Raw genomic sequence first — 25,215 nt, forward strand, 5'->3', positions numbered from 1 at the left:
AAAATAATTTTAGCAGAGCGTGGTTTCGATCAACGGACCTCTGGGTTATGGGCCCAGCACGCTTCCACTGCGCCACTCTGCTGTGCGTTGATGCTCTGTCTCTTCGCTAAGTGAAGAGGGACACTTGGAAAGTGTTGCCTGCGTCGCTTTCACACGCCTGTCCTTAGTTGCGTATCATCTCGTACAGCTCTCAGCTTGACTTGTCTCGACTTTGCTCGACTGACGCTACGCTGACGCTTGCAGGCAGCGATATTTACCACGATCGCGTCGACATGCAGCTGCGAGATGCACAGGAGTAACAAAGCACTCCACGATGCGGCGACATACGAAATCCACTGCCCAGCTACGCGTCGCAACTAACAAACTACCGACTCTGCCAGGATTCGAACCTGGAATCTTCTGATCCGTAGTCAGACGCGTTATCCGTTGCGCCACAGAGCCACTGGCAGCAGTTTCGATTACTAGACAAGGGCACTTCGCTAAGACACGTGTTCTCCATGGCTCAGCAAGCTCCCAAGGAAGGTAGCTCTCGTTCAGCTGCGTGGCCACAGTGCGCCTGCAGAGCTTAGAGCTTGCCACACATCTGCGTTCACTGTTCGACAGGTAGCGGAAGGCAAGGCGCGCTATTTGCTGCGTTTTCTCGACGACCAGAGCCCGTTGATGTGCATGTAAGCGTAGCATATGAAACAAGAATAGCACGAAGCATTCGTATGGCATCAGGTGGCGATCATATGTTTCTGTGTGCACCACTGGTTTACAGCAAAGTGAATAGCGCAAACTGAGAGCACTGGGTTGTAGTCCCAGTGGCGCAGTTGGTTAGCCCACGGTACCTATAAGCAGTAGCCGTGAGCAATGCCGGGATTGTGAATTCGAGCCTCACGGTGAGCATAACTTTATTTCGTAGCAGCATTCTGTGACAGCAACAGGAGGCTAGTTTTCAGATGTATCAGCTATTTGAGTTACATAATTGTGTATTCGAGACACTAGCTGCGTCTTCCTCGGTAGTATAGTGGTTAGTATCCCCGCCTGTCAAGCGGGAGACCGCGGTCCGATTCCCCGCCAGGCGGCATATCCGATTTTTAGTTGCAGCACTATCACCCGCCGAACTTAGTGAAGGACGTTGGCGGCTATTAGCACCATGTGTCTATCACACTGGCAACTGCCTACAGCTCATCCTCGGTAGTATAGTGGTTAGTATCCCCGCCTGTCACGCGGGAGACCGGGGTTCGATTCCCCGCCGGGGAGATGCGTTTTTTATCTCACAAACCTGCTAGAGTGTTGCTCGTGCGTGGGTCGGAAGATCAAGGAGTATAGGTGGTGCACAAACATAAACAAAAGCTACAATTTAGGAAGTGGTTCTCGCATTCTTCACACGAGGAGAATTACGAGGTTTGCTGTTGAATCTGAATCAAAACACCCCAGCAGTCGCTCTGGGCGTAATAATCGAGCTCGGCACAGTCTGCAAATAAAATAATTTTAGCAGAGCGTGGTTTCGATCAACGGACCTCTGGGTTACGGGCCCAGCACGCTTCCACTGCGCCACTCTGCTGTGCGTTGATGCTCTGTCTCTTCGCTAAGTGAAGAGGGACACTTGGAAAGTGTTGCCTGCGTCGCTTTCACACGCCTGTCCTTAGTTGCGTATCATCTCGTACAGCTCTCAGCTTGACTTGTCTCGACTTTGCTCGACTGACGCTACGCTGACGCTTGCAGGCAGCGATATTTACCACGATCGCGTCGACATGCAGCTGCGAGATGCACAGGAGTAACAAAGCACTCCACGATGCGGCGACATACGAAATCCACTGCCCAGCTACGCGTCGCAACTAACAAACTACCGACTCTGCCAGGATTCGAACCTGGAATCTTCTGATCCGTAGTCAGACGCGTTATCCGTTGCGCCACAGAGCCACTGGCAGCAGTTTCGATTACTAGACAAGGGCACTTCGCTAAGACACGTGTTCTCCATGGCTCAGCAAGCTCCCAAGGAAGGTAGCTCTCGTTCAGCTGCGTGGCCACAGTGCGCCTGCAGAGCTTAGAGCTTGCCACACATCTGCGTTCACTGTTCGACAGGTAGCGGAAGGCAAGGCGCGCTATTTGCTGCGTTTTCTCGACGACCAGAGCCCGTTGATGTGCATGTAAGCGTAGCATATGAAACAAGAATAGCACGAAGCATTCGTATGGCATCAGGTGGCGATCATATGTTTCTGTGTGCACCACTGGTTTACAGCAAAGTGAATAGCGCAAACTGAGAGCACTGGGTTGTAGTCCCAGTGGCGCAGTTGGTTAGCCCACGGTACCTATAAGCAGTAGCCGTGAGCAATGCCGGGATTGTGAATTCGAGCCTCACGGTGAGCATAATTTTATTTCGTAGCAGCATTCTGTGACAGCAACAGGAGGCTAGTTTTCAGATGTATCAGCTATTTGAGTTACATAATTGTGTATTCGAGACACTAGCTGCGTCTTCCTCGGTAGTATAGTGGTTAGTATCCCCGCCTGTCACGCGGGAGACCGCGGTCCGATTCCCCGCCAGGCGGCATATCCGATTTTTAGTTGCAGCACTATCACCCGCCGAACTTAGTGAAGGACGTTGGCGGCTATTAGCACCATGTGTCTATCACACTGGCAACTGCCTACAGCTCATCCTCGGTAGTATAGTGGTTAGTATCCCCGCCTGTCACGCGGGAGCCCGGGGTTCGATTCCCCGCCGGGGAGATGCGATTTTTATCTCACAAACCTGCTAGAGTGTTGCTCGTGCGTGGGTCGGAAGATCAAGGAGTATAGGTGGTGCAAAAACATAAACAAAAGCTACAATTTAGGAAGTGGTTCTCGCATTCTTCACACGAGGAGAATTACGAGGTTTGCTGTTGAATCTGAATCAAAACACCCCAGCAGTCGCTCTGGGCGTAATAATCGAGCTCGGCACAGTCTGCAAATAAAATAATTTTAGCAGAGCGTGGTTTCGATCAACGGACCTCTGGGTTATGGGCCCAGCACGCTTCCACTGCGCCACTCTGCTGTGCGTTGATGCTCTGTCTCTTCGCTAAGTGAAGAGGGACACTTGGAAAGTGTTGCCTGCGTCGCTTTCACACGCCTGTCCTTAGTTGCGTATCATCTCGTACAGCTCTCAGCTTGACTTGTCTCGACTTTGCTCGACTGACGCTACGCTGACGCTTGCAGGCAGCGATATTTACCACGATCGCGTCGACATGCAGCTGCGAGATGCACAGGAGTAACAAAGCACTCCACGATGCGGCGACATACGAAATCCACTGCCCAGCTACGCGTCGCAACTAACAAAATACCGACTCTGCCAGGATTCGAACCTGGAATCTTCTGATCCGTAGTCAGACGCGTTATCCGTTGCGCCACAGAGCCACTGGCAGCACTTTCGATTACTAGACAAGGGCACTTCGCTAAGACACGTGTTCTCCATGGCTCAGCAAGCTCCCAAGGAAGGTAGCTCTCGTTCAGCTGCGTGGCCACAGTGCGCCTGCAGAGCTTAGAGCTTGCCACACATCTGCGTTCACTGTTCGACAGGTAGCGGAAGGCAAGGCGCGCTATTTGCTGCGTTTTCTCGACGACCAGAGCCCGTTGATGTGCATGTAAGCGTAGCATATGAAACAAGAATAGCACGAAGCATTCGTATGGCATCAGGTGGCGATCATATGTTTCTGTGTGCACCACTGGTTTACAGCAAAGTGAATAGCGCAAACTGAGAGCACTGGGTTGTAGTCCCAGTGGCGCAGTTGGTTAGCCCACGGTACCTATAAGCAGTAGCCGTGAGCAATGCCGGGATTGTGAATTCGAGCCTCACGGTGAGCATAATTTTATTTCGTAGCAGCATTCTGTGACAGCAACAGGAGGCTAGTTTTCAGATGTATCAGCTATTTGAGTTACATAATTGTGTATTCGAGACACTAGCTGCGTCTTCCTCGGTAGTATAGTGGTTAGTATCCCCGCCTGTCACGCGGGAGACCGCGGTCCGATTCCCCGCCAGGCGGCATATCCGATTTTTAGTTGCAGCACTATCACCCGCCGAACTTAGTGAAGGACGTTGGCGGCTATTAGCACCATGTGTCTATCACACTGGCAACTGCCTACAGCTCATCCTCGGTAGTATAGTGGTTAGTATCCCCGCCTGTCACGCGGGAGACCGGGGTTCGATTCCCCGCCGGGGAGATGCGATTTTTATCTCACAAACCTGCTAGAGTGTTGCTCGTGCGTGGGTCGGAAGATCAAGGAGTATAGGTGGTGCAAAAACATAAACAAAAGCTACAATTTAGGAAGTGGTTCTCGCATTCTTCACACGAGGAGAATTACGAGGTTTGCTGTTGAATCTGAATCAAAACACCCCAGCAGTCGCTCTGGGCGTAATAATCGAGCTCGGCACAGTCTGCAAATAAAATAATTTTAGCAGAGCGTGGTTTCGATCAACGGACCTCTGGGTTATGGGCCCAGCACGCTTCCATTGCGCCACTCTGCTGTGCGTTGATGCTCTGTCTCTTCGCTAAGTGAAGAGGGACACTTGGAAAGTGTTGCCTGCGTCGCTTTCACACGCCTGTCCTTAGTTGCGTATCATCTCGTACAGCTCTCAGCTTGACTTGTCTCGACTTTGCTCGACTGACGCTACGCTGACGCTTGCAGGCAGCGATATTTACCACGATCGCGTCGACATGCAGCTGCGAGATGCACAGGAGTAACAAAGCACTCCACGATGCGGCGACATACGAAATCCACTGCCCAGCTACGCGTCGCAACTAACAAACTACCGACTCTGCCAGGATTCGAACCTGGAATCTTCTGATCCGTAGTCAGACGCGTTATCCGTTGCGCCACAGAGCCACTGGCAGCAGTTTCGATTACTAGACAAGGGCACTTCGCTAAGACACGTGTTCTCCATGGCTCAGCAAGCTCCCAAGGAAGGTAGCTCTCGTTCAGCTGCGTGGCCACAGTGCGCCTGCAGAGCTTAGAGCTTGCCACACATCTGCGTTCACTGTTCGACAGGTAGCGGAAGGCAAGGCGCGCTATTTGCTGCGTTTTCTCGACGACCAGAGCCCGTTGATGTGCATGTAAGCGTAGCATATGAAACAAGAATAGCACGAAGCATTCGTATGGCATCAGGTGGCGATCATATGTTTCTGTGTGCACCACTGGTTTACAGCAAAGTGAATAGCGCAAACTGAGAGCACTGGGTTGTAGTCCCAGTGGCGCAGTTGGTTAGCCCACGGTACCTATAAGCAGTAGCCGTGAGCAATGCCGGGATTGTGAATTCGAGCCTCACGGTGAGCATAATTTTATTTCGTAGCAGCATTCTGTGACAGCAACAGGAGGCTAGTTTTCAGATGTATCAGCTATTTGAGTTACATAATTGTGTATTCGAGACACTAGCTGCGTCTTCCTCGGTAGTATAGTGGTTAGTATCCCCGCCTGTCACGCGGGAGACCGCGGTCCGATTCCCCGCCAGGCGGCATATCCGATTTTTAGTTGCAGCACTATCACCCGCCGAACTTAGTGAAGGACGTTGGCGGCTATTAGCACCATGTGTCTATCACACTGGCAACTGCCTACAGCTCATCCTCGGTAGTATAGTGGTTAGTATCCCCGCCTGTCACGCGGGAGACCGGGGTTCGATTCCCCGCCGGGGAGATGCGATTTTTATCTCACAAACCTGCTAGAGTGTTGCTCGTGCGTGGGTCGGAAGATCAAGGAGTATAGGTGGTGCAAAAACATAAACAAAAGCTACAATTTAGGAAGTGGTTCTCGCATTCTTCACACGAGGAGAATTACGAGGTTTGCTGTTGAATCTGAATCAAAACACCCCAGCAGTCGCTCTGGGCGTAATAATCGAGCTCGGCACAGTCTGCAAATAAAATAATTTTAGCAGAGCGTGGTTTCGATCAACGGACCTCTGGGTTATGGGCCCAGCACGCTTCCACTGCGCCACTCTGCTGTGCGTTGATGCTCTGTCTCTTCGCTAAGTGAAGAGGGACACTTGGAAAGTGTTGCCTGCGTCGCTTTCACACGCCTGTCCTTAGTTGCGTATCATCTCGTACAGCTCTCAGCTTGACTTGTCTCGACTTTGCTCGACTGACGCTACGCTGACGCTTGCAGGCAGCGATATTTACCACGATCGCGTCGACATGCAGCTGCGAGATGCACAGGAGTAACAAAGCACTCCACGATGCGGCGACATACGAAATCCACTGCCCAGCTACGCGTCGCAACTAACAAACTACCGACTCTGCCAGGATTCGAACCTGGAATCTTCTGATCCGTAGTCAGACGCGTTATCCGTTGCGCCACAGAGCCACTGGCAGCAGTTTCGATTACTAGACAAGGGCACTTCGCTAAGACACGTGTTCTCCATGGCTCAGCAAGCTCCCAAGGAAGGTAGCTCTCGTTCAGCTGCGTGGCCACAGTGCGCCTGCAGAGCTTAGAGCTTGCCACACATCTGCGTTCACTGTTCGACAGGTAGCGGAAGGCAAGGCGCGCTATTTGCTGCGTTTTCTCGACGACCAGAGCCCGTTGATGTGCATGTAAGCGTAGCATATGAAACAAGAATAGCACGAAGCATTCGTATGGCATCAGGTGGCGATCATATGTTTCTGTGTGCACCACTGGTTTACAGCAAAGTGAATAGCGCAAACTGAGAGCACTGGGTTGTAGTCCCAGTGGCGCAGTTGGTTAGCCCACGGTACCTATAAGCAGTAGCCGTGAGCAATGCCGGGATTGTGAATTCGAGCCTCACGGTGAGCATAATTTTATTTCGTAGCAGCATTCTGTGACAGCAACAGGAGGCTAGTTTTCAGATGTATCAGCTATTTGAGTTACATAATTGTGTATTCGAGACACTAGCTGCGTCTTCCTCGGTAGTATAGTGGTTAGTATCCCCGCCTGTCACGCGGGAGACCGCGGTCCGATTCCCCGCCAGGCGGCATATCCGATTTTTAGTTGCAGCACTATCACCCGCCGAACTTAGTGAAGGACGTTGGCGGCTATTAGCACCATGTGTCTATCACACTGGCAACTGCCTACAGCTCATCCTCGGTAGTATAGTGGTTAGTATCCCCGCCTGTCACGCGGGAGACCGGGGTTCGATTCCCCGCCGGGGAGATGCGATTTTTATCTCACAAACCTGCTAGAGTGTTGCTCGTGCGTGGGTCGGAAGATCAAGGAGTATAGGTGGTGCAAAAACATAAACAAAAGCTACAATTTAGGAAGTGGTTCTCGCATTCTTCACACGAGGAGAATTACGAGGTTTGCTGTTGAATCTGAATCAAAACACCCCAGCAGTCGCTCTGGGCGTAATAATCGAGCTCGGCACAGTCTGCAAATAAAATAATTTTAGCAGAGCGTGGTTTCGATCAACGGACCTCTGGGTTATGGGCCCAGCACGCTTCCACTGCGCCACTCTGCTGTGCGTTGATGCTCTGTCTCTTCGCTAAGTGAAGAGGGACACTTGGAAAGTGTTGCCTGCGTCGCTTTCACACGCCTGTCCTTAGTTGCGTATCATCTCGTACAGCTCTCAGCTTGACTTGTCTCGACTTTGCTCGACTGACGCTACGCTGACGCTTGCAGGCAGCGATATTTACCACGATCGCGTCGACATGCAGCTGCGAGATGCACAGGAGTAACAAAGCACTCCACGATGCGGCGACATACGAAATCCACTGCCCAGCTACGCGTCGCAACTAACAAAATACCGACTCTGCCAGGATTCGAACCTGGAATCTTCTGATCCGTAGTCAGACGCGTTATCCGTTGCGCCACAGAGCCACTGGCAGCACTTTCGATTACTAGACAAGGGCACTTCGCTAAGACACGTGTTCTCCATGGCTCAGCAAGCTCCCAAGGAAGGTAGCTCTCGTTCAGCTGCGTGGCCACAGTGAGCCTGCAGAGCTTAGAGCTTGCCACACATCTGCGTTCACTGTTCGACAGGTAGCGGAAGGCAAGGCGCGCTATTTGCTGCGTTTTCTCGACGACCAGAGCCCGTTGATGTGCATGTAAGCGTAGCATATGAAACAAGAATAGCACGAAGCATTCGTATGGCATCAGGTGGCGATCATATGTTTCTGTGTGCACCACTGGTTTACAGCAAAGTGAATAGCGCAAACTGAGAGCACTGGGTTGTAGTCCCAGTGGCGCAGTTGGTTAGCCCACGGTACCTATAAGCAGTAGCCGTGAGCAATGCCGGGATTGTGAATTCGAGCCTCACGGTGAGCATAATTTTATTTCGTAGCAGCATTCTGTGACAGCAACAGGAGGCTAGTTTTCAGATGTATCAGCTATTTGAGTTACATAATTGTGTATTCGAGACACTAGCTGCGTCTTCCTCGGTAGTATAGTGGTTAGTATCCCCGCCTGTCACGCGGGAGACCGCGGTCCGATTCCCCGCCAGGCGGCATATCCGATTTTTAGTTGCAGCACTATCACCCGCCGAACTTAGTGAAGGACGTTGGCGGCTATTAGCACCATGTGTCTATCACACTGGCAACTGCCTACAGCTCATCCTCGGTAGTATAGTGGTTAGTATCCCCGCCTGTCACGCGGGAGCCCGGGGTTCGATTCCCCGCCGGGGAGATGCGATTTTTATCTCACAAACCTGCTAGAGTGTTGCTCGTGCGTGGGTCGGAAGATCAAGGAGTATAGGTGGTGCAAAAACATAAACAAAAGCTACAATTTAGGAAGTGGTTCTCGCATTCTTCACACGAGGAGAATTACGAGGTTTGCTGTTGAATCTGAATCAAAACACCCCAGCAGTCGCTCTGGGCGTAATAATCGAGCTCGGCACAGTCTGCAAATAAAATAATTTTAGCAGAGCGTGGTTTCGATCAACGGACCTCTGGGTTATGGGCCCAGCACGCTTCCACTGCGCCACTCTGCTGTGCGTTGATGCTCTGTCTCTTCGCTAAGTGAAGAGGGACACTTGGAAAGTGTTGCCTGCGTCGCTTTCACACGCCTGTCCTTAGTTGCGTATCATCTCGTACAGCTCTCAGCTTGACTTGTCTCGACTTTGCTCGACTGACGCTACGCTGACGCTTGCAGGCAGCGATATTTACCACGATCGCGTCGACATGCAGCTGCGAGATGCACAGGAGTAACAAAGCACTCCACGATGCGGCGACATACGAAATCCACTGCCCAGCTACGCGTCGCAACTAACAAAATACCGACTCTGCCAGGATTCGAACCTGGAATCTTCTGATCCGTAGTCAGACGCGTTATCCGTTGCGCCACAGAGCCACTGGCAGCACTTTCGATTACTAGACAAGGGCACTTCGCTAAGACACGTGTTCTCCATGGCTCAGCAAGCTCCCAAGGAAGGTAGCTCTCGTTCAGCTGCGTGGCCACAGTGCGCCTGCAGAGCTTAGAGCTTGCCACACATCTGCGTTCACTGTTCGACAGGTAGCGGAAGGCAAGGCGCGCTATTTGCTGCGTTTTCTCGACGACCAGAGCCCGTTGATGTGCATGTAAGCGTAGCATATGAAACAAGAATAGCACGAAGCATTCGTATGGCATCAGGTGGCGATCATATGTTTCTGTGTGCACCACTGGTTTACAGCAAAGTGAATAGCGCAAACTGAGAGCACTGGGTTGTAGTCCCAGTGGCGCAGTTGGTTAGCCCACGGTACCTATAAGCAGTAGCCGTGAGCAATGCCGGGATTGTGAATTCGAGCCTCACGGTGAGCATAATTTTATTTCGTAGCAGCATTCTGTGACAGCAACAGGAGGCTAGTTTTCAGATGTATCAGCTATTTGAGTTACATAATTGTGTATTCGAGACACTAGCTGCGTCTTCCTCGGTAGTATAGTGGTTAGTATCCCCGCCTGTCACGCGGGAGACCGCGGTCCGATTCCCCGCCAGGCGGCATATCCGATTTTTAGTTGCAGCACTATCACCCGCCGAACTTAGTGAAGGACGTTGGCGGCTATTAGCACCATGTGTCTATCACACTGGCAACTGCCTACAGCTCATCCTCGGTAGTATAGTGGTTAGTATCCCCGCCTGTCACGCGGGAGCCCGGGGTTCGATTCCCCGCCGGGGAGATGCGATTTTTATCTCACAAACCTGCTAGAGTGTTGCTCGTGCGTGGGTCGGAAGATCAAGGAGTATAGGTGGTGCAAAAACATAAACAAAAGCTACAATTTAGGAAGTGGTTCTCGCATTCTTCACACGAGGAGAATTACGAGGTTTGCTGTTGAATCTGAATCAAAACACCCCAGCAGTCGCTCTGGGCGTAATAATCGAGCTCGGCACAGTCTGCAAATAAAATAATTTTAGCAGAGCGTGGTTTCGATCAACGGACCTCTGGGTTATGGGCCCAGCACGCTTCCACTGCGCCACTCTGCTGTGCGTTGATGCTCTGTCTCTTCGCTAAGTGAAGAGGGACACTTGGAAAGTGTTGCCTGCGTCGCTTTCACACGCCTGTCCTTAGTTGCGTATCATCTCGTACAGCTCTCAGCTTGACTTGTCTCGACTTTGCTCGACTGACGCTACGCTGACGCTTGCAGGCAGCGATATTTACCACGATCGCGTCGACATGCAGCTGCGAGATGCACAGGAGTAACAAAGCACTCCACGATGCGGCGACATACGAAATCCACTGCCCAGCTACGCGTCGCAACTAACAAAATACCGACTCTGCCAGGATTCGAACCTGGAATCTTCTGATCCGTAGTCAGACGCGTTATCCGTTGCGCCACAGAGCCACTGGCAGCAGTTTCGATTACTAGACAAGGGCACTTCGCTAAGACACGTGTTCTCCATGGCTCAGCAAGCTCCCAAGGAAGGTAGCTCTCGTTCAGCTGCGTGGCCACAGTGCGCCTGCAGAGCTTAGAGCTTGCCACACATCTGCGTTCACTGTTCGACAGGTAGCGGAAGGCAAGGCGCGCTATTTGCTGCGTTTTCTCGACGACCAGAGCCCGTTGATGTGCATGTAAGCGTAGCATATGAAACAAGAATAGCACGAAGCATTCGTATGGCATCAGGTGGCGATCATATGTTTCTGTGTGCACCACTGGTTTACAGCAAAGTGAATAGCGCAAACTGAGAGCACTGGGTTGTAGTCCCAGTGGCGCAGTTGGTTAGCCCACGGTACCTATAAGCAGTAGCCGTGAGCAATGCCGGGATTGTGAATTCGAGCCTCACGGTGAGCATAATTTTATTTCGTAGCAGCATTCTGTGACAGCAACAGGAGGCTAGTTTTCAGATGTATCAGCTATTTGAGTTACATAATTGTGTATTCGAGACACTAGCTGCGTCTTCCTCGGTAGTATAGTGGTTAGTATCCCCGCCTGTCACGCGGGAGACCGCGGTCCGATTCCCCGCCAGGCGGCATATCCGATTTTTAGTTGCAGCACTATCACCCGCCGAACTTAGTGAAGGACGTTGGCGGCTATTAGCACCATGTGTCTATCACACTGGCAACTGCCTACAGCTCATCCTCGGTAGTATAGTGGTTAGTATCCCCGCCTGTCACGCGGGAGCCCGGGGTTCGATTCCCCGCCGGGGAGATGCGATTTTTATCTCACAAACCTGCTAGAGTGTTGCTCGTGCGTGGGTCGGAAGATCAAGGAGTATAGGTGGTGCAAAAACATAAACAAAAGCTACAATTTAGGAAGTGGTTCTCGCATTCTTCACACGAGGAGAATTACGAGGTTTGCTGTTGAATCTGAATCAAAACACCCCAGCAGTCGCTCTGGGCGTAATAATCGAGCTCGGCACAGTCTGCAAATAAAATAATTTTAGCAGAGCGTGGTTTCGATCAACGGACCTCTGGGTTATGGGCCCAGCACGCTTCCACTGCGCCACTCTGCTGTGCGTTGATGCTCTGTCTCTTCGCTAAGTGAAGAGGGACACTTGGAAAGTGTTGCCTGCGTCGCTTTCACACGCCTGTCCTTAGTTGCGTATCATCTCGTACAGCTCTCAGCTTGACTTGTCTCGACTTTGCTCGACTGACGCTACGCTGACGCTTGCAGGCAGCGATATTTACCACGATCGCGTCGACATGCAGCTGCGAGATGCACAGGAGTAACAAAGCACTCCACGATGCGGCGACATACGAAATCCACTGCCCAGCTACGCGTCGCAACTAACAAAATACCGACTCTGCCAGGATTCGAACCTGGAATCTTCTGATCCGTAGTCAGACGCGTTATCCGTTGCGCCACAGAGCCACTGGCAGCACTTTCGATTACTAGACAAGGGCACTTCGCTAAGACACGTGTTCTCCATGGCTCAGCAAGCTCCCAAGGAAGGTAGCTCTCGTTCAGCTGCGTGGCCACAGTGCGCCTGCAGAGCTTAGAGCTTGCCACACATCTGCGTTCACTGTTCGACAGGTAGCGGAAGGCAAGGCGCGCTATTTGCTGCGTTTTCTCGACGACCAGAGCCCGTTGATGTGCATGTAAGCGTAGCATATGAAACAAGAATAGCACGAAGCATTCGTATGGCATCAGGTGGCTATCATATGTTTCTGTGTGTACCACTGGTTTACAGCAAAGTGAATAGCGCAAACTGAGAGCACTGGGTTGTAGTCCCAGTGGCGCAGTTGGTTAGCCCACGGTACCTATAAGCAGTAGCCGTGAGCAATGCCGGGATTGTGAATTCGAGCCTTACGGTGAGCATAATTTTATTTCGTAGCAGCATTCTGTGACAGCAACAGGAGGCTAGTTTTCAGATGTATCAGCTATTTGAGTTACATAATTGTGTATTCGAGACACTAGCTGCGTCTTCCTCGGTAGTATAGTGGTTAGTATCCCCGCCTGTCACGCGGGAGACCGCGGTCCGATTCCCCGCCAGGCGGCATATCCGATTTTTAGTTGCAGCACTATCACCCGCCGAACTTAGTGAAGGACGTTGGCGGCTATTAGCACCATGTGTCTATCACACTGGCAACTGCCTACAGCTCATCCTCGGTAGTATAGTGGTTAGTATCCCCGCCTGTCACGCGGGAGACCGGGGTTCGATTCCCCGCCGGGGAGATGCGATTTTTATCTCACAAACCTGCTGGAGTGTTGCTCGTGCGTGGGTCGGAAAATCAAGGAGTATAGGTGGTGCAAAAACATAAACAAAAGCTACAATTTAGGAAGTGGTTCTCGCATTCTTCACACGAGGAGAATTACGAGGTTTGCTGTTGAATCTGAATCAAAACACCCCAGCAGTCGCTCTGGGCGTAATAATCGAGCTCGGCACAGTCTGCAAATAAAATAATTTTAGCAGAGCGTGGTTTCGATCAACGGACCTCTGGGTTATGGGCCCAGCACGCTTCCACTGCGCCACTCTGCTGTGCGTTGATGCTCTGTCTCTTCGCTAAGTGAAGAGGGACACTTGGAAAGTGTTGCCTGCGTCGCTTTCACATGTCTCGACTTTGCTCGACTGACGCTACGCTGACGCTTGCAGGCAGCGATATTTACCACGATCGCGTCGACATGCAGCTGCGAGATGCACAGGAGTAACAAAGCACTCCACGATGCGGCGACATACGAAATCCACTGCCCAGCTACGCGTCGCAACTAACAAAATACCGACTCTGCCAGGATTCGAACCTGGAATCTTCTGATCCGTAGTCAGACGCGTTATCCGTTGCGCCACAGAGCCACTGGCAGCACTTTCGATTACTAGACAAGGGCACTTCGCTAAGACACGTGTTCTCCATGGCTCAGCAAGCTCCCAAGGAAGGTAGCTCTCGTTCAGCTGCGTGGCCACAGTGCGCCTGCAGAGCTTAGAGCTTGCCACACATCTGCGTTCACTGTTCGACAGGTAGCGGAAGGCAAGGCGCGCTATTTGCTGCGTTTTCTCGACGACCAGAGCCCGTTGATGTGCATGTAAGCGTAGCATATGAAACAAGAATAGCACGAAGCATTCGTATGGCATCAGGTGGCGATCATATGTTTCTGTGTGCACCACTGGTTTACAGCAAAGTGAATAGCGCAAACTGAGAGCACTGGGTTGTAGTCCCAGTGGCGCAGTTGGTAGCCCACGGTACCTATAAGCAGTAGCCGTGAGCAATGCCGGGATTGTGAATTCGAGCCTCACGGTGAGCATAATTTTATTTCGTAGCAGCATTCTGTGACAGCAACAGGAGGCTAGTTTTCAGATGTATCAGCTATTTGAGTTACATAATTGTGTATTCGAGACACTAGCTGCGTCTTCCTCGGTAGTATAGTGGTTAGTATCCCCGCCTGTCACGCGGGAGACCGCGGTCCGATTCCCCGCCAGGCGGCATATCCGATTTTTAGTTGCAGCACTATCACCCGCCGAACTTAGTGAAGGACATTGGCGGCTATTAGCACCATGTGTCTATCACACTGGCAACTGCCTACAGCTCATCCTCGGTAGTATAGTGGTTAGTATCCCCACCTGTCACGCGGGAGACCGGGGTTCGATTCCCCGCCGGGGAGATGCGATTTTTATCTCACAAACCTGCTAGAGTGTTGCTCGTGCGTGGGTCGGAAGATCAAGGGGTATAGGTGGTGCAAAAACATAAACAAAAGCTACAATTTAGGAAGTGGTTCTCGCATTCTTCACACGAGGAGAATTACGAGGTTTGCTGTTGAATCTGAATCAAAACACCCCAGCAGTCGCTCTGGGCGTAATAATCGAGCTCGGCACAGTCTGCAAATAAAATAATTTTAGCAGAGCGTGGTTTCGATCAACGGACCTCTGGGTTATGGGCCCAGCACGCTTCCACTGCGCCACTCTGCTGTGCGTTGATGCTCTGTCTCTTCGCTAAGTGAAGAGGGACACTTGGAAAGTGTTGCCTGCGTCGCTTTCACATGTCTCGACTTTGCTCGACTGACGCTACGCTGACGCTTGCAGGCAGCGATATTTACCACGATCGCGTCGACATGCAGCTGCGAGATGCACAGGAGTAACAAAGCACTCCACGATGCGGCGACATACGAAATCCACTGCCCAGCTACGCGTCGCAACTAACAAAATACCGACTCTGCCAGGATTCGAACCTGGAATCTTCTGATCCGTAGTCAGACGCGTTATCCGTTGCGCCACAGAGCCACTGGCAGCACTTTCGATTACTAGACAAGGGCACTTCGCTAAGACACGTGTTCTCCATGGCTCAGCAAGCTCCCAAGGAAGGTAGCTCTCGTTCAGCTGCGTGGCCACAGTGCGCCTGCAGAGCTTAGAGCTTGCCACACATCTGCGTTCACTGTTCGACAGGTAGCGGAAGGCAAGGCGCGCTATTTGCTGCGTTTTCTCGACGACCAGAGCCCGTTGATGTGCATGTAAGCGTAGCATATGAAACAAGAATAGCACGAAGCATTCGTATGGCATCAGGTGGCGATCATATGTTTCTGTGTGCACCACTGGTTTACAGCAAAGTGAATAGCGCAAACTGAGAGCACTGGGTTGTAGTCCCAGTGGCGCAGTTGGTTAGCCCACGGTACCTATAAGCAGTAGCCGTGAGCAATGCCGGGATTGTGAATTCGAGCCTCACGGTGAGCATAATTTTATTTCGTAGCAGCATTCTGTGACAGCAACAGGAGGCTAGTTTTCAGATGTATCAGCTATTTGAGTTACATAATTGTGTATTCGAGACACTAGCTGCGTCTTCCTCGGTAGTATAGTGGTTAGTATCCCCGCCTGTCACGCGGGAGACCGCGGTCCGATTCCCCGCCAGGCGGCATATCCGATTTTTAGTTGCAGCACTATCACCCGCCGAACTTAGTGAAGGACATTGGCGGCTATTAGCACCATGTGTCTATCACACTGGCAACTGCCTACAGCTCATCCTCGGTAGTATAGTGGTTAGTATCCCCACCTGTCACGCGGGAGACCGGGGTTCGATTCCCCGCCGGGGAGATGCGATTTTTATCTCACAAACCTGCTAGAGTGTTGCTCGTGCGTGGGTCGGAAGATCAAGGAGTATAGGTGGTGCAAAAACATAAACAAAAGCTACAATTTAGGAAGTGGTTCTCGCATTCTTCACACGAGGAGAATTACGAGGTTTGCTGTTGAATCTGAATCAAAACACCCCAGCAGTCGCTCTGGGCGTAATAATCGAGCTCGGCACAGTCTGCAAATAAAATAATTTTAGCAGAGCGTGGTTTCGATCAACGGACCTCTGGGTTATGGGCCCAGCACGCTTCCACTGCGCCACTCTGCTGTGCGTTGATGCTCTGTCTCTTCGCTAAGTGAAGAGGGACACTTGGAAAGTGTTGCCTGCGTCGCTTTCACATGTCTCGACTTTGCTCGACTGACGCTACGCTGACGCTTGCAGGCAGCGATATTTACCACGATCGCGTCGACATGCAGCTGCGAGATGCACAGGAGTAACAAAGCACTCCACGATGCGGCGACATACGAAATCCACTGCCCAGCTACGCGTCGCAACTAACAAAATACCGACTCTGCCAGGATTCGAACCTGGAATCTTCTGATCCGTAGTCAGACGCGTTATCCGTTGCGCCACAGAGCCACTGGCAGCACTTTCGATTACTAGACAAGGGCACTTCGCTAAGACACGTGTTCTCCATGGCTCAGCAAGCTCCCAAGGAAGGTAGCTCTCGTTCAGCTGCGTGGCCACAGTGCGCCTGCAGAGCTTAGAGCTTGCCACACATCTGCGTTCACTGTTCGACAGGTAGCGGAAGGCAAGGCGCGCTATTTGCTGCGTTTTCTCGACGACCAGAGCCCGTTGATGTGCATGTAAGCGTAGCATATGAAACAAGAATAGCACGAAGCATTCGTATGGCATCAGGTGGCGATCATATGTTTCTGTGTGTACCACTGGTTTACAGCAAAGTGAATAGCGCAAACTGAGAGCACTGGGTTGTAGTCCCAGTGGCGCAGTTGGTTAGCCCACGGTACCTATAAGCAGTAGCCGTGAGCAATGCCGGGATTGTGAATTCGAGCCTTACGGTGAGCATAATTTTATTTCGTAGCAGCATTCTGTGACAGCAACAGGAGGCTAGTTTTCAGATGTATCAGCTATTTGAGTTACATAATTGTGTATTCGAGACACTAGCTGCGTCTTCCTCGGTAGTATAGTGGTTAGTATCCCCGCCTGTCACGCGGGAGACCGCGGTCCGATTCCCCGCCAGGCGGCATATCCGATTTTTAGTTGCAGCACTATCACCCGCCGAACTTAGTGAAGGACGTTGGCGGCTATTAGCACCATGTGTCTATCACACTGGCAACTGCCTACAGCTCATTCTCGGTAGTATAGTGGTTAGTATCCCCGCCTGTCACGCGGGAGACCGGGGTTCGATTCCCCGCCGGGGAGATGCGATTTTTATCTCACAAACCTGCTAGAGTGTTGCTCGTGCGTGGGTCGGAAGATCAAGGAGTATAGGTGGTGCAAAAACATAAACAAAAGCTACAATTTAGGAAGTGGTTCTCGCATTCTTCACACGAGGAGAATTACGAGGTTTGCTGTTGAATCTGAATCAAAACACCCCAGCAGTCGCTCTGGGCGTAATAATCGAGCTCGGCACAGTCTGCAAATAAAATAATTTTAGCAGAGCGTGGTTTCGATCAACGGACCTCTGGGTTATGGGCCCAGCACGCTTCCACTGCGCCACTCTGCTGTGCGTTGATGCTCTGTCTCTTCGCTAAGTGAAGAGGGACACTTGGAAAGTGTTGCCTGCGTCGCTTTCACACGCCTGTCCTTAGTTGCGTATCATCTCGTACAGCTCTCAGCTTGACTTGTCTCGACTTTGCTCGACTGACGCTACGCTGACGCTTGCAGGCAGCGATATTTACCACGATCGCGTCGACATGCAGCTGCGAGATGCACAGGAGTAACAAAGCACTCCACGATGCGGCGACATACGAAATCCACTGCCCAGCTACGCGTCGCAACTAACAAAATACCGACTCTGCCAGGATTCGAACCTGGAATCTTCTGATCCGTAGTCAGACGCGTTATCCGTTGCGCCACAGAGCCACTGGCAGCACTTTCGATTACTAGACAAGGGCACTTCGCTAAGACACGTGTTCTCCATGGCTCAGCAAGCTCCCAAGGAAGGTAGCTCTCGTTCAGCTGCGTGGCCACAGTGCGCCTGCAGAGCTTAGAGCTTGCCACACATCTGCGTTCACTGTTCGACAGGTAGCGGAAGGCAAGGCGCGCTATTTGCTGCGTTTTCTCGACGACCAGAGCCCGTTGATGTGCATGTAAGCGTAGCATATGAAACAAGAATAGCACGAAGCATTCGTATGGCATCAGGTGGCGATCATATGTTTCTGTGTGCACCACTGGTTTACAGCAAAGTGAATAGCGCAAACTGAGAGCACTGGGTTGTAGTCCCAGTGGCGCAGTTGGTTAGCCCACGGTACCTATAAGCAGTAGCCGTGAGCAATGCCGGGATTGTGAATTCGAGCCTCACGGTGAGCATAATTTTATTTCGTAGCAGCATTCTGTGACAGCAACAGGAGGCTAGTTTTCAGATGTATCAGCTATTTGAGTTACATAATTGTGTATTCGAGACACTAGCTGCGTCTTCCTCGGTAGTATAGTGGTTAGTATCCCCGCCTGTCACGCGGGAGACCGCGGTCCGATTCCCCGCCAGGCGGCATATCCGATTTTTAGTTGCAGCACTATCACCCGCCGAACTTAGTGAAGGACGTTGGCGGCTATTAGCACCATGTGTCTATCACACTGGCAACTGCCTACAGCTCATCCTCGGTAGTATAGTGGTTAGTATCCCCGCCTGTCACGCGGGAGACCGGGGTTCGATTCCCCGCCGGGGAGATGCGATTTTTATCTCACAAACCTGCTAGAGTGTTGCTCGTGCGTGGGTCGGAAGATCAAGGAGTATAGGTGGTGCAAAAACATAAACAAAAGCTACAATTTAGGAAGTGGTTCTCGCATTCTTCACACGAGGAGAATTACGAGGTTTGCTGTTGAATCTGAATCAAAACACCCCAGCAGTCGCTCTGGGCGTAATAATCGAGCTCGGCACAGTCTGCAAATAAAATAATTTTAGCAGAGCGTGGTTTCGATCAACGGACATCTGGGTTATGGGCCAACACGCTTCCACTGCGCCACTCTGCTGTGCGTTGATGCTCTGTCTCTTCGCTAAGTGAAGAGGGACACTTGGAAAGTGTTGCCTGCGTCGCTTTCACATGCCTGTCCTTAGTTGCGTATCATCTCGTACAGCTCTCAGCTTGACTTGTCTCGACTTTGCTCGACTGACGCTACGCTGACGCTTGCAGGCAGCGATATTTACCACGATCGCGTCGACATGCAGCTGCGAGATGCACAGGAGTAACAAAGCACTCCACGATGCGGCGACATACGAAATCCACTGCCCAGCTACGCGTCGCAACTAACAAAATACCGACTCTGCCAGGATTCGAACCTGGAATCTTCTGATCCGTAGTCAGACGCGTTATCCGTTGCGCCACAGAGCCACTGGCAGCACTTTCGATTACTAGACAAGGGCACTTCGCTAAGACACGTGTTCTCCATGGCTCAGCAAGCTCCCAAGGAAGGTAGCTCTCGTTCAGCTGCGTGGCCACAGTGCGCCTGCAGAGCTTAGAGCTTGCCACACATCTGCGTTCACTGTTCGACAGGTAGCGGAAGGCAAGGCGCGCTATTTGCTGCGTTTTCTCGACGACCAGAGCCCGTTGATGTGCATGTAAGCGTAGCATATGAAACAAGAATAGCACGAAGCATTCGTATGGCATCAGGTGGCGATCATATGTTTCTGTGTGCACCACTGGTTTACAGCAAAGTGAATAGCGCAAACTGAGAGCACTGGGTTGTAGTCCCAGTGGCGCAGTTGGTTAGCCCACGGTACCTATAAGCAGTAGCCGTGAGCAATGCCGGGATTGTGAATTCGAGCCTTACGGTGAGCATAATTTTATTTCGTAGCAGCATTCTGTGACAGCAACAGGAGGCTAGTTTTCAGATGTATCAGCTATTTGAGTTACATAATTGTGTATTCGAGACACTAGCTGCGTCTTCCTCGGTAGTATAGTGGTTAGTATCCCCGCCTGTCACGCGGGAGACCGCGGTCCGATTCCCCGCCAGGCGGCATATCCGATTTTTAGTTGCAGCACTATCACCCGCCGAACTTAGTGAAGGACGTTGGCGGCTATTAGCACCATGTGTCTATCACACTGGCAACTGCCTACAGCTCATCCTCGGTAGTATAGTGGTTAGTATCCCCACCTGTCACGCGGGAGACCGGGGTTCGATTCCCCGCCGGGGAGATGCGATTTTTATCTCACAAACCTGCTAGAGTGTTGCTCGTGCGTGGGTCGGAAGATCAAGGAGTATAGGTGGTGCAAAAACATAAACAAAAGCTACAATTTAGGAAGTGGTTCTCGCATTCTTCACACGAGGAGAATTACGAGGTTTGCTGTTGAATCTGAATCAAAACACCCCAGCAGTCGCTCTGGGCGTAATAATCGAGCTCGGCACAGTCTGCAAATAAAATAATTTTAGCAGAGCGTGGTTTCGATCAACGGACCTCTGGGTTATGGGCCCAGCACGCTTCCACTGCGCCACTCTGCTGTGCGTTGATGCTCTGTCTCTTCGCTAAGTGAAGAGGGACACTTGGAAAGTGTTGCCTGCGTCGCTTTCACATGTCTCGACTTTGCTCGACTGACGCTACGCTGACGCTTGCAGGCAGCGATATTTACCACGATCGCGTCGACATGCAGCTGCGAGATGCACAGGAGTAACAAAGCACTCCACGATGCGGCGACATACGAAATCCACTGCCCAGCTACGCGTCGCAACTAACAAAATACCGACTCTGCCAGGATTCGAACCTGGAATCTTCTGATCCGTAGTCAGACGCGTTATCCGTTGCGCCACAGAGCCACTGGCAGCACTTTCGATTACTAGACAAGGGCACTTCGCTAAGACACGTGTTCTCCATGGCTCAGCAAGCTCCCAAGGAAGGTAGCTCTCGTTCAGCTGCGTGGCCACAGTGCGCCTGCAGAGCTTAGAGCTTGCCACACATCTGCGTTCACTGTTCGACAGGTAGCGGAAGGCAAGGCGCGCTATTTGCTGCGTTTTCTCGACGACCAGAGCCCGTTGATGTGCATGTAAGCGTAGCATATGAAACAAGAATAGCACGAAGCATTCGTATGGCATCAGGTGGCGATCATATGTTTCTGTGTGCACCACTGGTTTACAGCAAAGTGAATAGCGCAAACTGAGAGCACTGGGTTGTAGTCCCAGTGGCGCAGTTGGTTAGCCCACGGTACCTATAAGCAGTAGCCGTGAGCAATGCCGGGATTGTGAATTCGAGCCTCACGGTGAGCATAATTTTATTTCGTAGCAGCATTCTGTGACAGCAACAGGAGGCTAGTTTTCAGATGTATCAGCTATTTGAGTTACATAATTGTGTATTCGAGACACTAGCTGCGTCTTCCTCGGTAGTATAGTGGTTAGTATCCCCGCCTGTCACGCGGGAGACCGCGGTCCGATTCCCCGCCAGGCGGCATATCCGATTTTTAGTTGCAGCACTATCACCCGCCGAACTTAGTGAAGGACGTTGGCGGCTATTAGCACCATGTGTCTATCACACTGGCAACTGCCTACAGCTCATCCTCGGTAGTATAGTGGTTAGTATCCCCGCCTGTCACGCGGGAGACCGGGGTTCGATTCCCCGCCGGGGAGATGCGATTTTTATCTCACAAACCTGCTAGAGTGTTGCTCGTGCGTGGGTCGGAAGATCAAGGAGTATAGGTGGTGCAAAAACATAAACAAAAGCTACAATTTAGGAAGTGGTTCTCGCATTCTTCACACGAGGAGAATTACGAGGTTTGCTGTTGAATCTGAATCAAAACACCCCAGCAGTCGCTCTGGGCGTAATAATCGAGCTCGGCACAGTCTGCAAATAAAATAATTTTAGCAGAGCGTGGTTTCGATCAACGGACATCTGGGTTATGGGCCAACACGCTTCCACTGCGCCACTCTGCTGTGCGTTGATGCTCTGTCTCTTCGCTAAGTGAAGAGGGACACTTGGAAAGTGTTGCCTGCGTCGCTTTCACATGCCTGTCCTTAGTTGCGTATCATCTCGTACAGCTCTCAGCTTGACTTGTCTCGACTTTGCTCGACTGACGCTACGCTGACGCTTGCAGGCAGCGATATTTACCACGATCGCGTCGACATGCAGCTGCGAGATGCACAGGAGTAACAAAGCACTCCACGATGCGGCGACATACGAAATCCACTGCCCAGCTACGCGTCGCAACTAACAAAATACCGACTCTGCCAGGATTCGAACCTGGAATCTTCTGATCCGTAGTCAGACGCGTTATCCGTTGCGCCACAGAGCCACTGGCAGCACTTTCGATTACTAGACAATGGCACTTCGCTAAGACACGTGTTCTCCATGGCTCAGCAAGCTCCCAAGGAAGGTAGCTCTCGTTCAGCTGCGTGGCCACAGTGCGCCTGCAGAGCTTAGAGCTTGCCACACATCTGCGTTCACTGTTCGACAGGTAGCGGAAGGCAAGGCGCGCTATTTGCTGCGTTTTCTCGACGACCAGAGCCCGTTGATGTGCATGTAAGCGTAGCATATGAAACAAGAATAGCACGAAGCATTCGTATGGCATCAGGTGGCGATCATATGTTTCTGTGTGCACCACTGGTTTACAGCAAAGTGAATAGCGCAAACTGAGAGCACTGGGTTGTAGTCCCAGTGGCGCAGTTGGTTATCCCACGGTACCTATAAGCAGTAGCCGTGAGCAATGCCGGGATTGTGAATTCGAGCCTTACGGTGAGCATAATTTTATTTCGTAGCAGCATTCTGTGACAGCAACAGGAGGCTAGTTTTCAGATGTATCAGCTATTTGAGTTACATAATTGTGTATTCGAGACACTAGCTGCGTCTTCCTCGGTAGTATAGTGGTTAGTATCCCCGCCTGTCACGCGGGAGACCGCGGTCCGATTCCCCGCCAGGCGGCATATCCGATTTTTAGTTGCAGCACTATCACCCGCCGAACTTAGTGAAGGACGTTGGCGGCTATTAGCACCATGTGTCTATCACACTGGCAACTGCCTACAGCTCATCCTCGGTAGTATAGTGGTTAGTATCCCCGCCTGTCACGCGGGAGACCGGGGTTCGATTCCCCGCCGGGGAGATGCGATTTTTATCTCACAAACCTGCTAGAGTGTTGCTCGTGCGTGGGTCGGAAGATCAAGGAGTATAGGTGGTGCAAAAACATAAACAAAAGCTACAATTTAGGAAGTGGTTCTCGCATTCTTCACACGAGGAGAATTACGAGGTTTGCTGTTGAATCTGAATCAAAACACCCCAGCAGTCGCTCTGGGCGTAATAATCGAGCTCGGCACAGTCTGCAAATAAAATAATTTTAGCAGAGCGTGGTTTCGATCAACGGACCTCTGGGTTACGGGCCCAGCACGCTTCCACTGCGCCACTCTGCTGTGCGTTGATGCTCTGTCTCTTCGCTAAGTGAAGAGGGACACTTGGAAAGTGTTGCCTGCGTCGCTTTCACATGTCTCGACTTTGCTCGACTGACGCTACGCTGACGCTTGCAGGCAGCGATATTTACCACGATCGCGTCGACATGCAGCTGCGAGATGCACAGGAGTAACAAAGCACTCCACGATGCGGCGACATACGAAATCCACTGCCCAGCTACGCGTCGCAACTAACAAAATACCGACTCTGCCAAGATTCGAACCTGGAATCTTCTGATCCGTAGTCAAACGCGTTATCCGTTGCGCCACAGAGCCACTGGCAGCAGTTTCGATTACTAGACAAGGGCACTTCGCTAAGACACGTGTTCTCCATGGCTCAGCAAGCTCCCAAGGAAGGTAGCTCTCGTTCAGCTGCGTGGCCACAGTGCGCCTGCAGAGCTTAGAGCTTGCCACACATCTGCGTTCACTGTTCGACAGGTAGCGGAAGGCAAGGCGCGCTATTTGCTGCGTTTTCTCGACGACCAGAGCCCGTTGATGTGCATGTAAGCGTAGCATATGAAACAAGAATAGCACGAAGCATTCGTATGGCATCAGATGGCGATCATATGTTTCTGTGTGCACCACTGGTTTACAGCAAAGTGAATAGCGCAAACTGAGAGCACTGGGTTGTAGTCCCAGTGGCGCAGTTGGTTAGCCCACGGTACCTATAAGCAGTAGCCGTGAGCAATGCCGGGATTGTGAATTCGAGCCTCACGGTGAGCATAATTTTATTTCGTAGCAGCATTCTGTGACAGCAACAGGAGGCTAGTTTTCAGATGTATCAGCTATTTGAGTTACATAATTGTGTATTCGAGACACTAGCTGCGTCTTCCTCGGTAGTATAGTGGTTAGTATCCCCGCCTGTCACGCGGGAGACCGCGGTCCGATTCCCCGCCAGGCGGCATATCCGATTTTTAGTTGCAGCACTATCACCCGCCGAACTTAGTGAAGGACGTTGGCGGCTATTAGCACCATGTGTCTATCACACTGGCAACTGCCTACAGCTCATCCTCGGTAGTATAGTGGTTAGTATCCCCGCCTGTCACGCGGGAGACCGGGGTTCGATTCCCCGCCGGGGAGATGCGATTTTTATCTCACAAACCTGCTAGAGTGTTGCTCGTGCGTGGGTCGGAAGATCAAGGAGTATAGGTGGTGCAAAAACATAAACAAAAGCTACAATTTAGGAAGTGGTTCTCGCATTCTTCACACGAGGAGAATTACGAGGTTTGCTGTTGAATCTGAATCAAAACACCCCAGCAGTCGCTCTGGGCGTAATAATCGAGCTCGGCACAGTCTGCAAATAAAATAATTTTAGCAGAGCGTGGTTTCGATCAACGGACCTCTGGGTTACGGGCCCAGCACGCTTCCACTGCGCCACTCTGCTGTGCGTTGATGCTCTGTCTCTTCGCTAAGTGAAGAGGGACACTTGGAAAGTGTTGCCTGCGTCGCTTTCACATGTCTCGACTTTGCTCGACTGACGCTACGCTGACGCTTGCAGGCAGCGATATTTACCACGATCGCGTCGACATGCAGCTGCGAGATGCACAGGAGTAACAAAGCACTCCACGATGCGGCGACATACGAAATCCACTGCCCAGCTACGCGTCGCAACTAACAAAATACCGACTCTGCCAAGATTCGAACCTGGAATCTTCTGATCCGTAGTCAGACGCGTTATCCGTTGCGCCACAGAGCCACTGGCAGCAGTTTCGATTACTAGACAAGGGCACTTCGCTAAGACACGTGTTCTCCATGGCTCAGCAAGCTCCCAAGGAAGGTAGCTCTCGTTCAGCTGCGTGGCCACAGTGCGCCTGCA

At 51.6% G+C, this 25,215-nt stretch overlaps 35 non-coding genes across 35 annotated transcripts; 17 read left to right on the forward strand and 18 right to left on the reverse strand.

Moving 5' to 3' along the window:
- Positions 1 to 368: 368 nt before the first annotated feature.
- Trnar-acg (transfer RNA arginine (anticodon ACG)) lies at positions 369 to 441 on the reverse strand. Its single transcript has one exon. It is a non-coding gene; the product is annotated as a tRNA-Arg (tRNA).
- Positions 442 to 1,173: 732 nt separating this feature from the next.
- Trnad-guc (transfer RNA aspartic acid (anticodon GUC)) lies at positions 1,174 to 1,245 on the forward strand. The gene has a single exon. It is a non-coding gene; the product is annotated as a tRNA-Asp (tRNA).
- Positions 1,246 to 1,835: 590 nt separating this feature from the next.
- Trnar-acg (transfer RNA arginine (anticodon ACG)) lies at positions 1,836 to 1,908 on the reverse strand. The gene has a single exon. It is a non-coding gene; the product is annotated as a tRNA-Arg (tRNA).
- A 732-nt stretch (positions 1,909 to 2,640) lies between these two features.
- On the forward strand, positions 2,641 to 2,712 carry Trnad-guc (transfer RNA aspartic acid (anticodon GUC)). Its single transcript has one exon. It is a non-coding gene; the product is annotated as a tRNA-Asp (tRNA).
- A 590-nt stretch (positions 2,713 to 3,302) lies between these two features.
- Trnar-acg (transfer RNA arginine (anticodon ACG)) lies at positions 3,303 to 3,375 on the reverse strand. Its single transcript has one exon. It is a non-coding gene; the product is annotated as a tRNA-Arg (tRNA).
- Positions 3,376 to 4,107: 732 nt separating this feature from the next.
- Trnad-guc (transfer RNA aspartic acid (anticodon GUC)) lies at positions 4,108 to 4,179 on the forward strand. The gene has a single exon. It is a non-coding gene; the product is annotated as a tRNA-Asp (tRNA).
- A 590-nt stretch (positions 4,180 to 4,769) lies between these two features.
- On the reverse strand, positions 4,770 to 4,842 carry Trnar-acg (transfer RNA arginine (anticodon ACG)). Its single transcript has one exon. It is a non-coding gene; the product is annotated as a tRNA-Arg (tRNA).
- A 732-nt stretch (positions 4,843 to 5,574) lies between these two features.
- On the forward strand, positions 5,575 to 5,646 carry Trnad-guc (transfer RNA aspartic acid (anticodon GUC)). Its single transcript has one exon. It is a non-coding gene; the product is annotated as a tRNA-Asp (tRNA).
- Positions 5,647 to 6,236: 590 nt separating this feature from the next.
- Positions 6,237 to 6,309, reverse strand: Trnar-acg (transfer RNA arginine (anticodon ACG)). Its single transcript has one exon. It is a non-coding gene; the product is annotated as a tRNA-Arg (tRNA).
- A 732-nt stretch (positions 6,310 to 7,041) lies between these two features.
- Trnad-guc (transfer RNA aspartic acid (anticodon GUC)) lies at positions 7,042 to 7,113 on the forward strand. Its single transcript has one exon. It is a non-coding gene; the product is annotated as a tRNA-Asp (tRNA).
- Positions 7,114 to 7,703: 590 nt separating this feature from the next.
- Trnar-acg (transfer RNA arginine (anticodon ACG)) lies at positions 7,704 to 7,776 on the reverse strand. The gene has a single exon. It is a non-coding gene; the product is annotated as a tRNA-Arg (tRNA).
- Positions 7,777 to 8,508: 732 nt separating this feature from the next.
- Positions 8,509 to 8,580, forward strand: Trnad-guc (transfer RNA aspartic acid (anticodon GUC)). The gene has a single exon. It is a non-coding gene; the product is annotated as a tRNA-Asp (tRNA).
- A 590-nt stretch (positions 8,581 to 9,170) lies between these two features.
- Positions 9,171 to 9,243, reverse strand: Trnar-acg (transfer RNA arginine (anticodon ACG)). Its single transcript has one exon. It is a non-coding gene; the product is annotated as a tRNA-Arg (tRNA).
- Positions 9,244 to 9,975: 732 nt separating this feature from the next.
- Positions 9,976 to 10,047, forward strand: Trnad-guc (transfer RNA aspartic acid (anticodon GUC)). The gene has a single exon. It is a non-coding gene; the product is annotated as a tRNA-Asp (tRNA).
- A 590-nt stretch (positions 10,048 to 10,637) lies between these two features.
- Positions 10,638 to 10,710, reverse strand: Trnar-acg (transfer RNA arginine (anticodon ACG)). The gene has a single exon. It is a non-coding gene; the product is annotated as a tRNA-Arg (tRNA).
- A 732-nt stretch (positions 10,711 to 11,442) lies between these two features.
- On the forward strand, positions 11,443 to 11,514 carry Trnad-guc (transfer RNA aspartic acid (anticodon GUC)). The gene has a single exon. It is a non-coding gene; the product is annotated as a tRNA-Asp (tRNA).
- Positions 11,515 to 12,104: 590 nt separating this feature from the next.
- On the reverse strand, positions 12,105 to 12,177 carry Trnar-acg (transfer RNA arginine (anticodon ACG)). The gene has a single exon. It is a non-coding gene; the product is annotated as a tRNA-Arg (tRNA).
- Positions 12,178 to 12,909: 732 nt separating this feature from the next.
- Trnad-guc (transfer RNA aspartic acid (anticodon GUC)) lies at positions 12,910 to 12,981 on the forward strand. Its single transcript has one exon. It is a non-coding gene; the product is annotated as a tRNA-Asp (tRNA).
- Positions 12,982 to 13,524: 543 nt separating this feature from the next.
- Trnar-acg (transfer RNA arginine (anticodon ACG)) lies at positions 13,525 to 13,597 on the reverse strand. Its single transcript has one exon. It is a non-coding gene; the product is annotated as a tRNA-Arg (tRNA).
- Positions 13,598 to 14,328: 731 nt separating this feature from the next.
- Positions 14,329 to 14,400, forward strand: Trnad-guc (transfer RNA aspartic acid (anticodon GUC)). Its single transcript has one exon. It is a non-coding gene; the product is annotated as a tRNA-Asp (tRNA).
- Positions 14,401 to 14,943: 543 nt separating this feature from the next.
- On the reverse strand, positions 14,944 to 15,016 carry Trnar-acg (transfer RNA arginine (anticodon ACG)). The gene has a single exon. It is a non-coding gene; the product is annotated as a tRNA-Arg (tRNA).
- Positions 15,017 to 15,748: 732 nt separating this feature from the next.
- Trnad-guc (transfer RNA aspartic acid (anticodon GUC)) lies at positions 15,749 to 15,820 on the forward strand. Its single transcript has one exon. It is a non-coding gene; the product is annotated as a tRNA-Asp (tRNA).
- A 543-nt stretch (positions 15,821 to 16,363) lies between these two features.
- On the reverse strand, positions 16,364 to 16,436 carry Trnar-acg (transfer RNA arginine (anticodon ACG)). Its single transcript has one exon. It is a non-coding gene; the product is annotated as a tRNA-Arg (tRNA).
- A 732-nt stretch (positions 16,437 to 17,168) lies between these two features.
- Positions 17,169 to 17,240, forward strand: Trnad-guc (transfer RNA aspartic acid (anticodon GUC)). Its single transcript has one exon. It is a non-coding gene; the product is annotated as a tRNA-Asp (tRNA).
- A 590-nt stretch (positions 17,241 to 17,830) lies between these two features.
- On the reverse strand, positions 17,831 to 17,903 carry Trnar-acg (transfer RNA arginine (anticodon ACG)). Its single transcript has one exon. It is a non-coding gene; the product is annotated as a tRNA-Arg (tRNA).
- A 732-nt stretch (positions 17,904 to 18,635) lies between these two features.
- Trnad-guc (transfer RNA aspartic acid (anticodon GUC)) lies at positions 18,636 to 18,707 on the forward strand. Its single transcript has one exon. It is a non-coding gene; the product is annotated as a tRNA-Asp (tRNA).
- A 589-nt stretch (positions 18,708 to 19,296) lies between these two features.
- Positions 19,297 to 19,369, reverse strand: Trnar-acg (transfer RNA arginine (anticodon ACG)). The gene has a single exon. It is a non-coding gene; the product is annotated as a tRNA-Arg (tRNA).
- A 732-nt stretch (positions 19,370 to 20,101) lies between these two features.
- Trnad-guc (transfer RNA aspartic acid (anticodon GUC)) lies at positions 20,102 to 20,173 on the forward strand. Its single transcript has one exon. It is a non-coding gene; the product is annotated as a tRNA-Asp (tRNA).
- A 543-nt stretch (positions 20,174 to 20,716) lies between these two features.
- On the reverse strand, positions 20,717 to 20,789 carry Trnar-acg (transfer RNA arginine (anticodon ACG)). The gene has a single exon. It is a non-coding gene; the product is annotated as a tRNA-Arg (tRNA).
- Positions 20,790 to 21,521: 732 nt separating this feature from the next.
- Positions 21,522 to 21,593, forward strand: Trnad-guc (transfer RNA aspartic acid (anticodon GUC)). The gene has a single exon. It is a non-coding gene; the product is annotated as a tRNA-Asp (tRNA).
- A 589-nt stretch (positions 21,594 to 22,182) lies between these two features.
- Positions 22,183 to 22,255, reverse strand: Trnar-acg (transfer RNA arginine (anticodon ACG)). Its single transcript has one exon. It is a non-coding gene; the product is annotated as a tRNA-Arg (tRNA).
- A 732-nt stretch (positions 22,256 to 22,987) lies between these two features.
- On the forward strand, positions 22,988 to 23,059 carry Trnad-guc (transfer RNA aspartic acid (anticodon GUC)). Its single transcript has one exon. It is a non-coding gene; the product is annotated as a tRNA-Asp (tRNA).
- A 543-nt stretch (positions 23,060 to 23,602) lies between these two features.
- Trnar-acg (transfer RNA arginine (anticodon ACG)) lies at positions 23,603 to 23,675 on the reverse strand. The gene has a single exon. It is a non-coding gene; the product is annotated as a tRNA-Arg (tRNA).
- A 732-nt stretch (positions 23,676 to 24,407) lies between these two features.
- On the forward strand, positions 24,408 to 24,479 carry Trnad-guc (transfer RNA aspartic acid (anticodon GUC)). The gene has a single exon. It is a non-coding gene; the product is annotated as a tRNA-Asp (tRNA).
- Positions 24,480 to 25,022: 543 nt separating this feature from the next.
- On the reverse strand, positions 25,023 to 25,095 carry Trnar-acg (transfer RNA arginine (anticodon ACG)). The gene has a single exon. It is a non-coding gene; the product is annotated as a tRNA-Arg (tRNA).
- Between the last annotated feature and the right edge of the window lie 120 nt (positions 25,096 to 25,215).

The sequence above is a fragment of the Schistocerca gregaria genome, chromosome 8, assembly GCF_023897955.1.
Source record: "Schistocerca gregaria isolate iqSchGreg1 chromosome 8, iqSchGreg1.2, whole genome shotgun sequence".
Taxonomy (NCBI): Eukaryota; Metazoa; Arthropoda; class Insecta; order Orthoptera; family Acrididae; genus Schistocerca; species Schistocerca gregaria.